The following is a 13,281-nucleotide window of genomic DNA, read 5'->3' as shown; positions in this document are numbered from 1 at the left end:
AATTTGACACAGTTAGATTTATTCTATTAATTTTTGGATTTCTATAGTATCTAATTTTTTCATTTTAATCCTTTAATTAATTATATTCTGTGTATTTATTTCTTGCTTATTCATTTTACCAATTACATTCATTTTTTTTAAATTTTGTTCTAGAGGTTAAAACCATAGGATCATTCACCTCTTTTTTCAGAATAAAATAATCTCTCTATTTGAAAAATCTTCAACCCTTAATGCAGGGTTGGGATTCGAATTCAGATGAGCTACGTAGAAGGCAATCAATTTACCAACTACTCTATACCCGACCCCTCTATTCATTTTGTTTTTTTATTCTGTTCATTTTATTTATTTTCTCAATTTCTCATATTATTCATTTTATTGGTTCTACTTGTTTTATTCACCTCATTCGTTTTTTATTGTATTATTTTATTTCATTCATTTTATTATTTTTTTCGGTTCATACCTGTTATTCAGTTTCATTAATTTTATTAGCTCGGTCCCGCTTTATTCATTCAATCCATTTTGTTAGCTTGAAACAATTTAATTTTATTCTATTAATTTTATAACTTTTTTTAGTATTTTCTAATTTCAATAATTTGATTTTTATTAATCATTCTACCTACTCTTTTTATAAATCTTTTGTAATATTTTGTGCTTCATGAATTTTTCAATTTAATTTGTTTTATGGATTTTTTCAGTTTATTAGAGTTTTTATTCGTGCAAATTGTATTCATCCCACCTCTATTTTTTGTATTCAATTCGTTTATTTGATAAGGTTCGTTTGCGTTAGCTTAAGGTGCCCATTTTGTTTTGCTTTACATTTTAAAATACTTAAAACTACGGGATATCATATTGATTTTTTTTAAATCAATCCAAGGAGATTTTATAGCTATCTTTTACATCTACACAAGGGGGTAATATAATTTTCGTAAGATATAGTTTTTATGGCAATATGCTTTGAAATTTTTATTAGGGAGATTATTGGAGCAAATATTTTTTGACTAAAAGGGGGACAATTTTTACAACTATCTTAAAAGTAGGAATAACTAGAGGACGTGATTGAATTTTGTAAATATTCGGAAAGATTAATTAAAGTTATTTTTATGTGGCAGTAGAGTTGGGCTTCGGGAAGATATTTGGGCGGGGAAGGGGGTAGGTGTGTTACTTCTGAGTATAAGAGTCAGGGAAGGGAAGGTGGACAAAGATGGCAGGGGGAGAAAATTATTCATTTTCAGTTTCAGGCATCGGGAGATCAACGGCATGGATTACAGACTCGGGTAGCCTTCATCAGGAAGAATCATGTACTGGAATGCCGGGTGGTCCTCCTCAAGACGGTAGAGGTTTCTTCAGACGATTTCGTAGTACGTCTCAGATGTGGATCGGCAACACTTCGAGTTGCGCGTGTGATGTTCGTGCTGTAGGTCCCGTGTTTGTTGGCTCATTCGACAGAGTCGCATCAAACCATTGTGGGTATATGGCGGAAGAGAACACTTCTGAGTATGATAAGAAAAATGAAAGGGTCAGTTAAATTTGTATAGTGATGGTTTTAAGAAAGGTGTATACGAGGGACATATAGAGGAGATCGCGGCTTGCTAGTACATCTCGAACTGGGACGTTGGTTGCTCTTCATCAGGCCCGAAGGGTATCTATTAGCCGAGACCTGGCGGAACTGTACTCGAGGCACACCCAGACAATGTGCTCGATGTCGTGATAGCCGTCGCCACAAGCGCAGATACCACTATCTACGAGCCCAATACGCCGGAGATGTGCATCCAGCGTGTAATGGTTTACCATGAGTCGGGACATCACACGAATAATGTCACCACCAATTCCACCTCTAGTTGAGTGTCTTCTTTGCATGAGTTCTGCAGTGAGTGATCTAAAAGTGTCTGAAATGTCGCAATTAACTGCTAGGTGGATTAAATCGTTTTTGACTGTTCAATTTGAATAAGAAATGGAATAGAAGACCAGAAAGAAATATTGGCAACTTTGAAACATCATTGATTACATAGATGTTGAAACTGCATGTGTGTAAGTAAAGTGGTGGCCAGTTGGGCAATTTCTAATCAGAAAATCGATATTATTCATAATCATAGTTACGATAATTTTTAAATTTGTACGTCTTTTTTGACTTATTAGATTTTTTTCTCGAGAGTTAAAAACTGGTGAGTTTTCTAATATACATAAGTAAAATTATATATACAATTTACAAATCAAAGAATACACTAAATACGCGTCGATTTCTTTCTGCCTGTAATAAATTGAAAGTTTTACTGTAATGTTCAATCCAATTGATACAAACATTACAGTGAAGCGGCACTGGTTGATGTAACGATGACCTCGGAACATGTCTGGCGCTGTTCACGAAATGGGTTATCGGAAAGGCAGTTGAGCTAACACCTACCTCAATCCGTGAACTGACTTATTTGCATGAATATGTTTAAGTACATGCAATCGTCTTTTTTCTGTATATCATTACCAGCTAGTGGAAGACAAGATGGTTAACACACACACACATTTCAGATTTTTTTCTCGAGAGTCGTCCTACTCGATCCGTGGAGCTGGGTTCTTGGAAGGGCTCCTCATCAGAATCACTCACTACAATTGCAGGCGAGATGGGAAATGTCACCCACTAAAACACTGTTCAAGGCCAATTGCAACAGACCGTGGTGAATGTGATATTCATTGTACGGTTCAGATATGTGCCGGCGTAGGCACTTCACGATCGCGTGTATCGTCGCGAAGGTATCGAGCGTTTGTATGTTAAAGTTAAAACAAGTAGCGTAAAAATTAAAAAAAAAATGAAAATTCAAAATCTCTTCATTATGCCCCAAGAAACAGTTTAATTTCCGGCCTCGCGAGTAGAGGACGGCCCTGAAAAAACAAATCTTAAATTGATCGTTTTGAATAACGAAAATGGCTTTCAGAAATATACAGATGGCATACTTCCCGGAGGTCATTTCTACTAAAGGAAAACTCAACAGATTTTTTCTTTTTAACCAACAGCTGCAGCAGTAGTTTCCATTTGTGTAAAATGGAAAAAATACTGTAGAAACAGAGCAGCTCATAGCAATCAAATAATCGTTAAAAGTTTTCAAGTATCGTCAACTGTTTTTCTTTTTCGAAAACCTAACCGATCAGACGTAGGAGCAAAGGGGCCATGCGAGACCCTTCAAGTCGCACAACAGTAGTTCCGTTGCGCGTCTCTATTTAAACACGTCATTATTTCGACTGTTTGTCATCAGTCAACAACAAATAAAATCGGAGAATCGTTGGAAGAGCGTCGCGTTCGTGGAGTGGATGTGATCTATCATCACCGGCTTCCTTTAGCTTTTAGTAGGTGGGGGTGGTTGACGCTGATGATAATATTTTTCAACTTTATTTGTACCGACGACAAATCCGAGTAAGGGAGCGCGGGATCTGGAATATATCATATCTCGACGATCTTATTTCATCATCAGTCATCTCAACATCAATGGGGGAAAAAAATCGATATTTTGGTGACGGTTAGTATTGAAGGGCCCTTTGGCATTCTGCCACTGTTAAGAGCTTCAGAAATCGTCTTAGTAGCGGAAATCGTGAAACAAATAAACGTTTGAAGCTCCGTAAGAGGAAAATCCGATAAAAAATGATTTGTTGCATTCACGAAGTCCGATTGCAGTCAAGTCTCGGCTGGAGTGCTATTATCAAACCGTCCCGCATGTCACAAACCGACAGCATTTATTTATACACAATGACATAAATTGGCTCTTGGTTAGTACCATTCTGAGCGCATATGATAAAATTTGGCCCTGTTATCGGAGGAAATATGAAATGTATATATGTGTGACTGTGTTTTTTTTTCGGGTGAATGAAACCAATTGGTATTTTATGGCGAACGCAACGGGCAGTACCACCAGCAGGGAGCATATCGTTGAATGACGTACGACGCCGATAATGTTTGAAGGAAACGGTCTAATAATGTGTGGTGGTATCATTACTGATGTGATTTAGGGCCGTGTTTAATCAAGATTTACGAATAATTGTTTTTGATTCATGTCTCCGTTGTTTGTAATAGAAAAAAACGGGATCCCCTACTTTTTGTTAAAATTTTCTTTTGCTACTTGAATATGAATTTAATTGATATTGAAATATGAATTGTTATCGAATATCAAAACCCATTTACGCCGATCCGATTATACTGGAATATCCTATCAGCTTATTCATAACGATACTGAAGCATTCTCAGATGTCGACCCAAGAGAAAAACAACGAGGCTGCGTAGGCAGCTTGGTTCAGTACACTATTTTGGTGAAAATGTTCGCTTTCCTTCGAGTGGAAGAGAAACGAGAGTTTATTTGTGACCGTGTCCTTGGAGGCTGTATGGAATTACACCATAATCCTTCTTCTCGGTCTCCGACAGACACTCACTTGTCTCATGGCTCTGGAGGAAACTAAAAATACCTTGCTTTTGACTGTAAGACCTAGAAAGTAGATCAAACTTTATCACGAAACTTGCAGAAGCTAAATTCCATGACGCTTAGTTTAGCAACTAGAAAAATATTTCATTAAATCGCTCATGTCATGTCCATCTACGAAAAGAGTTCGCTAGCCGCAATATTTTGTTCTTCAGAAAGAGGAAGGTCGTTTCATCGATTTTGTAGGACCAAATTGGTCCTTATTCTGCCGACCGGAGCCGGCGGTGGTGGTAGTGGAAAAATATCGTGCAAGGGTGGAATCGAAATGCGTCTCGGAGCCTCGAAGAGTGTCAAATGTCTGGGACTAATCGATTTTCGGATGGTGCTTGAGTGGATGCTCTCCTTTAGCAGTGTGTCTGCTATTCCCTGTCTGCTATCTTTTTCGTTATACATAGGTACCTCGATGAAAAGCGTAATTGCGTTTTGCGCATATATTTTGTTGCTCTTTGTACTGACGACAGTAGGAGTCGAAATGTGGGTCAACTAATAGAATTGGAGGAATGTGAGAACATGTTCAATTTTGTGACACCTATCACAGTTAGAGCAAAGGATGTAAACTTGTCTTATCTAAACAGTCGAAATAGTTGTAATTGTCTGTGATGATAGACGGTTCCGGTCACATCTTCCTTCAGAGGGACCTTCGCATAAACATTCATTTAAAAAACGATGAACGATAATTATTTTGAGCCACTCTAATGAGAAATAGCGATTTTTCAAATAAGTTTTATGATAAAAACGATTCAGAGCACGAAAATTACTACAGAAAAATTCTGAGAACGGTTTCGACAAAATAAATATTTTTGAGCCACCCTAATGAATAGTAAATGTTATGTACCAAATTTTCATAAAACCGTTTTAGTTGAACCGATACGACAATGTTTAGACTTTAGTCCATCTTTAGATCTAAGTCGACCACTGTGCGTGGGTTGGAGCTTCATACGTGGACGATAAATGATCGCATGGGATCGCGGGCGTTCAAATGATAGTGCTTAAAACTGTGTGTAGAGGAGAGAGCTGAGTACAATCGTATTGCTTGTGTCAGCTGAAGACGTCGTATTGGCAGTTGATAGTTGTCGAGCTTCAGTATGGTTAGAGTGACAGGTTGTTTGAAGCAATTCCACTACAAGAAGGGCCATAAAATCGCGTGTAGTAACTATCGAAACAAATCGATCATCAATACCGTCTGTAAGGTCTCCCGCATTCTGTTTACCATACTGCGTCCGTTGACTGAAACACCGTAGTGGATTTCAAGATGGTGACGAAGGACTAGATATTTGTCTTGCGTCAAAATCGTGATAAATTTCGGGAATACGACTCGTGGCCTCATCATCTGTTTGTGGATTTCAATGCAGCGTACGATTCAGTGACACAAAACAAATTACACTACGATGGGGAACACTAGAATTTAGCAGGAATTTTAGCTTTTTACTATAATTAAATGACAGCCTTATATGTTTGGCAAAGTTATTGTACTTTGCAAGGCACTTCTTTTTGTTCAAACAGAAGCTAGGGTGGCTCTAATCTTAGCAGTAGGGAGAACTGGATCACGAACCTAGTATGGGTTAGCTATAGAACTGGAACGTGTCAACCGATTTACAAATATTTTTTTCCTGATCAATTGCGAACATTTTTCATAAGGCGACTTTGTCCGATCTTTTACCGTATTGTGATAAACGGTTCTGCGCAAAATTACATAAAAGGTCCGAATTACCCCAACTCTGTTCCAATTCGGACCACCTATTTCTTATCAATTTTTTGCAATCAAAATAAATTCCTATTTTGGCCCAAGTTATGTTTGATTTTTACTAAATTTCGAATAGTGAAATGAAACGTTCTCTTTGATATATAAAACTTTGTTGTATACAATAAAAAGTAAGAGCTGAACCAAATTACCTAAAAATAGGCTATGAGGTATAACGTCGAAATCTTTCAACCCATTTGCAAAATTTGTTTTCCTGAAAGCTCTACTGTGCACACTTTCCTCTCAAACGGTTCTTCGCGATCGCGTATCAGATCGTATATACGGCAGAAGGTCCGAATTGGACCAACCCATATTCTATTATTCACACCGATTTAACGAAAACAGTTTTGCCCAAAACAAGATATTAAATAAAAGCACTTGAATTACTTAATTGTTGATACCAACAAAAATCTTGTTTTTTGTTTTACACATTTTTCAAAAAAAGCGTTCCGAAACAATGTTCGTCTATAGCGCACGCACACAAAAACTTAGAACCGCAAAATTTTGTGACATAGAAAAGAGCTACATCAAAGCCATGAAAATGATATATCCGCTTTGCATAATATTACCATATCGTAGAAACAGCTGGAGGTCCGAATTGGCCCACTTCCCCTTAACTTTCATGTAATAAAATGATTGATTGATTGCACATCTTTAAAAAATTAAAACTCCTCAATTTTTTCTCACAAAACGGTATGTAACACCCACGAATCGTTCGGCTTGCGCTAATATGTTGAATGATATTAATACTGCATTGCGGAGATGATGATACTGAAGGTACGGGACTTCCGCACACCTAAGCTGCATTTTCACCTTCACAAGGTGAGATTCCACTTCACGAAAATTAGGTCGTATTAAACAAAATTTGAAGTCAACGACCGCGGTATCAGGTCGCAGCAGTGCTTTGTCGTCTACTATACATGATTGCAAGAAGAAACAATAATTCTTTTGTTCTCGAGACAATGCGCACTAGATCGTGAGGCTGCTAGCTGTAGTTCACTTGGCTCGATTGTAGGTCTGATTCCAGCAGAAGTAGAAGGAGAGTATCATCACTACTCCTGTTGAATTGTGTGTAAATGTTTCTAGTTTGAACTTGAACCTATTCCTAGTTTTTCGCAGTAATTCTTCAAGTTTCCATAATTATCGGTCATGTCCGAACGTAGGTCGCAGCAGAAAGGGACCATCCATAAATGACGTAGCATTTTTTGAGCGATATTTAACACATTTTTTTACAAACTTATAAATACCTCCCCCCTGGTAATTACGTAGCTTGACTGTAACTCTACCCCCCCCCCCTTGTCACGGCAAAAAAAAATAAAAAAAATGATGATAGGTATTCCCCTTTAAAAAAGCTACGTAGCATGACTAGACCCCCTACCCCCCTGTCGTCACACATCATCACAAAATACAAAACTTCCTTCTCCCCCATATAATGCTACGTCATTTATGGATGGTCTAAAGGGAATTAAATGTTGCTAGAGACGGTATACACTACTGCGCACTCCACAAGGGTAACAGGAGGAGGGATAGGGATTTGAATCAAAAATGTACCCAGTACAATTGCACGTGTTTCAAGATTTAAAGAATCTGGGTGCCGCCCGGCCACAATCAGCTTCATAAGGTGCCTTAAGGGGTTACAAAAAATATGCAGTGGCCCGATCTGGATGAAATTTCACAAAGATAATTTCGAAAGTATGTACTTTCAGAATATGCTACAATTTTTTGTTCGATTTTTCGAGCCTCAACTTTGTATATAACCCCTTAAGTACGGTTTTGGAATATCGTAACGACGAAGAACGAGAAAATATATAGAAACATACTTAATTCAAATATTAGTTTGAGTAAAGGCAAACCAGCAAAAGCAAAATAAATAAACTGAAGCTACAAATAAAAAATATTTTCGCAACGAGAATATGAAACAAATTTGAGCGGCCCCAAAATAAGCATTAAGTACACTGAAAACGTTGCTTTGTATGACGGACATCAGCTTCACCTGTGCGTACTTTATTGTTATTGTAACTACTAAGAAGAGAAGAAAGCAGGTTTATCACGAATAGATAAGACGAAACATAAGAATTTACTAATTTAGTGCAAAAAATTAGAATAGATGTAGGAAATTAACACTCGGAATACCAAGGGGGTAAAAAAATGGGAACGCTTATTTTGACCGGTCATATCTCAGCCGTTACATAATCGATTTTAAATTTGTTTTCACCAATAGAAAGGTATGTCTTTTGTGAATACGTCAAATTAAAAAAATAGAAGACTAGAGTTGTCTACCGTAAGTTACAGTAAAAAGAGTATAACAAAGTCAGTGAGAAAAAAAATGGGAACGCTTCTTTGACTTGCCATATCTTTGCTGTTTGCTCACCAATTTTAATTCTTTCTTCACCATTGGATAGGTAAATCTTTTATAAAAACAGTGAAGAAAGAATGATGGAAAACAAATTTGTATATCTGAAGTAATTGTAAAAACAGTAATTGAGAGTCAGTACAGACGAAATGAGTTTTTCTATTCAAACAATCGTATCACGACCGTTTGTCAACCAATTTCAATTTTCCTTACACCAATGCAATCCTTAGAGCTTCTAGACTTGTAATATATGCAATAAATAGTAGATTTTCAAAAATTACTATACTTTTTCGAGTTTTTAGGAGATAGGATTTTTACAATGTACGTGGCATACGGTTGATTGAAATTCTTTGCGACTTGTTAGTTTTGCCTGTTTACTCAATAGTTCTACATATTATACATGGATATCATTATATCAAAATGTTTGCACAAACGTGGAGAAACACAATATTGTATGTAAGTTACTAAATAATAGAGTGTGTTAGGACGATTCAGTAAATACGAAGAAGTTCAGAATTTTAAAATATTCGTCATATAACTTTAAATTTGAAGCGATGACCTATACATTTTAATACAGCAATCGATTGTAATTGATGGTGGCAACAATTTCTGCAGAACACATTTTTATATTTTCTCAAAAAACAGCCAAAAGTACGTAGAAGTACAGAAATTTCATTTAGTTGGCAAATAACGTCGAATTCAAAACGATGGCCTATACTTTTTTATATACCAATCGATTATAATTGATTTTGGTTACAATTTCTGGAAGAACGATTTTTATTTTTTCTCAAAAAATAGACAAAAGTACGTAGAACTACAGTAATTTCATTTAGTTGACAAATAACTTCAAGTATTCAAAGCTATCACCTATGCAATTTATACACCAATCGATTGTAATTGATTTTGGCTACAATTTCTGAAAGAACAAATTTTTATATTTTCTCAAAAAATAGCCAAAAATTCGCACAAGTACAGAAATTTCATTTAGTGGGTAAATAACGTCGAATTCTAAGATGATTTATACTTTTTTATACACCAATCGATTGTAATTTATGGCGGCTACAATTTTTTGAAAGAACACATTTTTATATTTTCTCAAAAAATAGACAAAATACGTAGAAGTACGGAAATTTGATGTAGTTGGCAAATAAGGTCAAATTCAAAGTGATGACCTACACTTTTATATATACCAATCGATTGTAATTGATTTCGGCTACAATTGTTGCAAGATAAACTTTTTATATTTTCTTAAAAAACGACAAAAATACGTAGAAGTACAGAAATTTCGTTTGATTGGCAAATAACTACACTATTTACACACCAATCTATTGTAATTGATGGCGGCTACAATTTTTGAAAGAACAATTGTTTATATTTTCTCAAAAATTAGCCCAAAATACGTAGAAGTACGGAAATTTTATATAGTTTGCAAATAAAGTCGAATTCCAAGGTATGATTAATACTTTATTGTACACTAATCGATTGTAATTGATTTCAGATACAATTACTTATTTTGTATTTCGAGGGAAAATTTTCAGAAGGACCTAAGAAACATTGGCAGCCTCCATTTTTTGCTCTATTTTTCGAATATTACAACATATCTATAAAATTTTCCACTACCTTTCTAGTACAGACCAAAAGATTACGGTATTGACTAGCATAATATACAAAGAGCAAAAGGATAAATGTAAACAAGACTTAGTCCTTAACCGAATAGAACGTCTCAACAAAATTATTATTACAGTGTAAAAGCCAACTATCAAAATGTATTTGAGTGGACAATCTGGACATACTGTTATCTCAGCTGTTGATAGTTATCCCTCGGGAAGTCGCGCAAATGGCTCACTGAACGAGCACCCGCTGGCGCCCTAAGACGATTGTAGGCAAAGAGAATCTCATCATGGGGATGGGCATAGCGTAGTTGGTAAATTGAATGTCTTGTACGTAGCTCAACTGGGATCGATTCCGCACCCCGTACATAGGCTTTGAGATCTTTTTAAAATAGAATCTTCTAACCCGATAACAGAGGCGAATGATTCTAAAGTTAAAACCTCTATAAACAAAACAAAATCCCGCCATGAGGTTCTATTGAAAATTTAACCCAGAATTACACTACTGTCAGGTGGCCACATTTTTCTATGAATGAGTTCGGTTATCATTTTCCTTCGATAAAACCGCTTTATCGGAGAACATGAAGAAGAAAAACATTAACAAATGACATAATCGACTTTGTTACCGATCCTGATGTCAGAAATTTTTTAAACATACTCGTCCTGATGGTTATGTTTACTTCCAGGGTCCCGGACACCATGTTTAATTTAACAACTAAAAAAACTAATACACTTAAAAGTGACAAATGCTCCCACCTTTGATTCTCTTCGTCTTGGATGAAACGCATAATTTTTCAATCCAGTTGATATGATACTTCTCATTCTTGAAGACCGAAGACCCATCGGCGACCATATGGAGGGTATTATTGCGATGAATTTTTTTTCCTCTTAGAAATGACTACAGTGATCAAAATCGGAGGGAGTACGGTCTGATGAGAATAGTGGTTAAGAGAGTATTTCCCAAAGTATGCCAACTATTTGAAATTGCTGTACTTCTTTGTATTTTGTCAATTTTTGGATAAAATATAAAAATTGTTTTCTCACAAATTGTATCCGCCACCAATTACAATCGATTGGTGTATAAAACAATATAAATCATCCCTTAGAATTCGACGTCATTTACCCATTCAATGAAATTTCTGTGCTTATACGTATTTTTGGCTATTTTTGAGAAAATATAAAAATGTGTTCCTTCAGAAATTGTAGCCAAAATCAATTACAATCGATTGGTATATAAAAAGGTATAGTTCATCACTTTTAATTTGACGTTATTTGCCAACTAAATGAAATTTCCGTACTTCTACGTACTTTTGGCTGTTTTTTGAGAAAATATAAAAATGTGTTCTGCAGAAATTGTAGCCACCGTCAATTACAATCGATTGCTGTATTAAAATGTATAGGTCATCGCTTCAAATTTAAAGTTATATGACGAATATTTTAAAATTCTGAACTTCTTCGTATTTACTGAATCGTCCTAACACACTCTATTATTTAGTAACTTACATACAATATTGTGTTTCTCCACGTTTGTGCAAACATTTTGATATAATGATATCCATGTATAATATGTAGAACTATTGAGTAAACAGGTAAAACTAACAAGTCGCAAAGAATTTCAATCAACCGTATGCCACGTACATTGTAAAAATCCTATCTCCTAAAAACTCGAAAAAGTATAGTAATTTTTGAAAATCTACTATTTATTGCAAATATTACAAGTCTAGAAGCTCTAAGGATTGCATTGGTGTAAGGAAAATCGAAATTGGTTGACAAACGGTCGTGATACGATTGTTTGAACAGAAAAACTCATTTCGTCTGTAGTGACTCTCAATTACTGTTTTTACAATTACTTCAGATATACAAATTTGTTTTCCATCATTTTTTCTTCACTGTTTTTATAAAAGATTTACCTATCCAATGGTGAAGAAAGAATTAAAATTGGTGAGCAAACAGCTAAGATATGGCAAGTCAAAGAAGCGTTCCCATTTTTTTTCTCACTGACTTTGTTATACTCTTTTTACTGTAACTTACGGTAGACAACTCTATTCTTCTATTTTTTTAATTCGACGTATTCACAAAAGACATGTCTTTCTATTGGTGAAGACAGATTTAAAATCGATTATGTAACGGCTGAGATATGACCGGTCAAAATAAGCGTTCCCATTTTTTTAGACCCCCTTGGTAGTCCGCGTAACTTTTTACCCCCTTGGTATTCCGAGTGTTAAGGAGATAGACCTATTTTTGTCGCTTCTCATGACGCGGGAGCAGGAACCCAGTAGACTCAGGTCTTGGTCTCTGCTGCCGGTTGCCAAGCGAACTCTAGGTCAAAGATTGTCCGGATAATAGTGATATGAACTTCATAGTGGATACCAGCCCCAAGGAATGGTTAGTTCGACATTGTGAGCCAAAAACATGGCTAGAAGCCGAATGCTTGCAGCGGCTACACATCAGAACAGAGAACGATATGGTGAGATGAAGGTAGTAAAGAAAAAACAACACCAGTGTAAGAAACGTGGGTACGATGAAAAAGTACTCGCCGAAGCAGAGAGAAGCGATTTTTCCTATTCGGTAACATTATTCGAAGTAAGCCGCTGTATTATTTGACTTGATTGAGCAAAATTACCCGGACCTGCTCGAAAATGGAAACTTTGTCAACATTTATTCTAATCTGTTCCGAACTGCTGAGTGAGTTTCTAAAATCAAATTTTCGGCACAAATTGAATATATGATAATCAGAATCACTTAAGATGGGAGGTATGGGTGGTAGGGTTTCAGTGTGAAAAAACATTTATTTCGCGATTTTTTTTAGAAATTAGTGTGAAGTGAATTGATGAAAACTTTTGTATGTTATAATGTATCATTTCAGTAACATTCTGTAATATTCTATACAAAAAAATTTGGACGAGACGCACCACGTATATCCGAAATATGAAACTTGTGTTCCAAAAGGTTTTTTACCCTAGGTACCTACAAACCGAGAATTATCATCCCAACGCATACACAAACATAAATAATGCTATAAGCCAACGAAAGAGAGAGAAGGACTATCAAATCAAAACTCATCATACGAATTCAATGGTCGCCCCAGGGTTCTGCATCGTTTCACCTATCAACAAAGAAAAA

The 13,281-nt window shown here is 35.9% G+C and overlaps 1 protein-coding gene across 1 annotated transcript in view; it reads left to right on the top strand.

The window, feature by feature from the left end:
• LOC131688509 (uncharacterized) overlaps window positions 1-13,281 on the top strand; it is a 314,553-nt gene that overhangs the window by 71,125 nt on the left and 230,147 nt on the right. The gene's annotated exons all lie outside the window — the stretch shown is intronic.

Source organism: Topomyia yanbarensis, chromosome 3 (genome assembly GCF_030247195.1).
Source record: "Topomyia yanbarensis strain Yona2022 chromosome 3, ASM3024719v1, whole genome shotgun sequence".
Taxonomy (NCBI): domain Eukaryota; kingdom Metazoa; phylum Arthropoda; class Insecta; order Diptera; family Culicidae; genus Topomyia; species Topomyia yanbarensis.
This window is presented reverse-complemented; position numbering and strand designations above follow the sequence as displayed.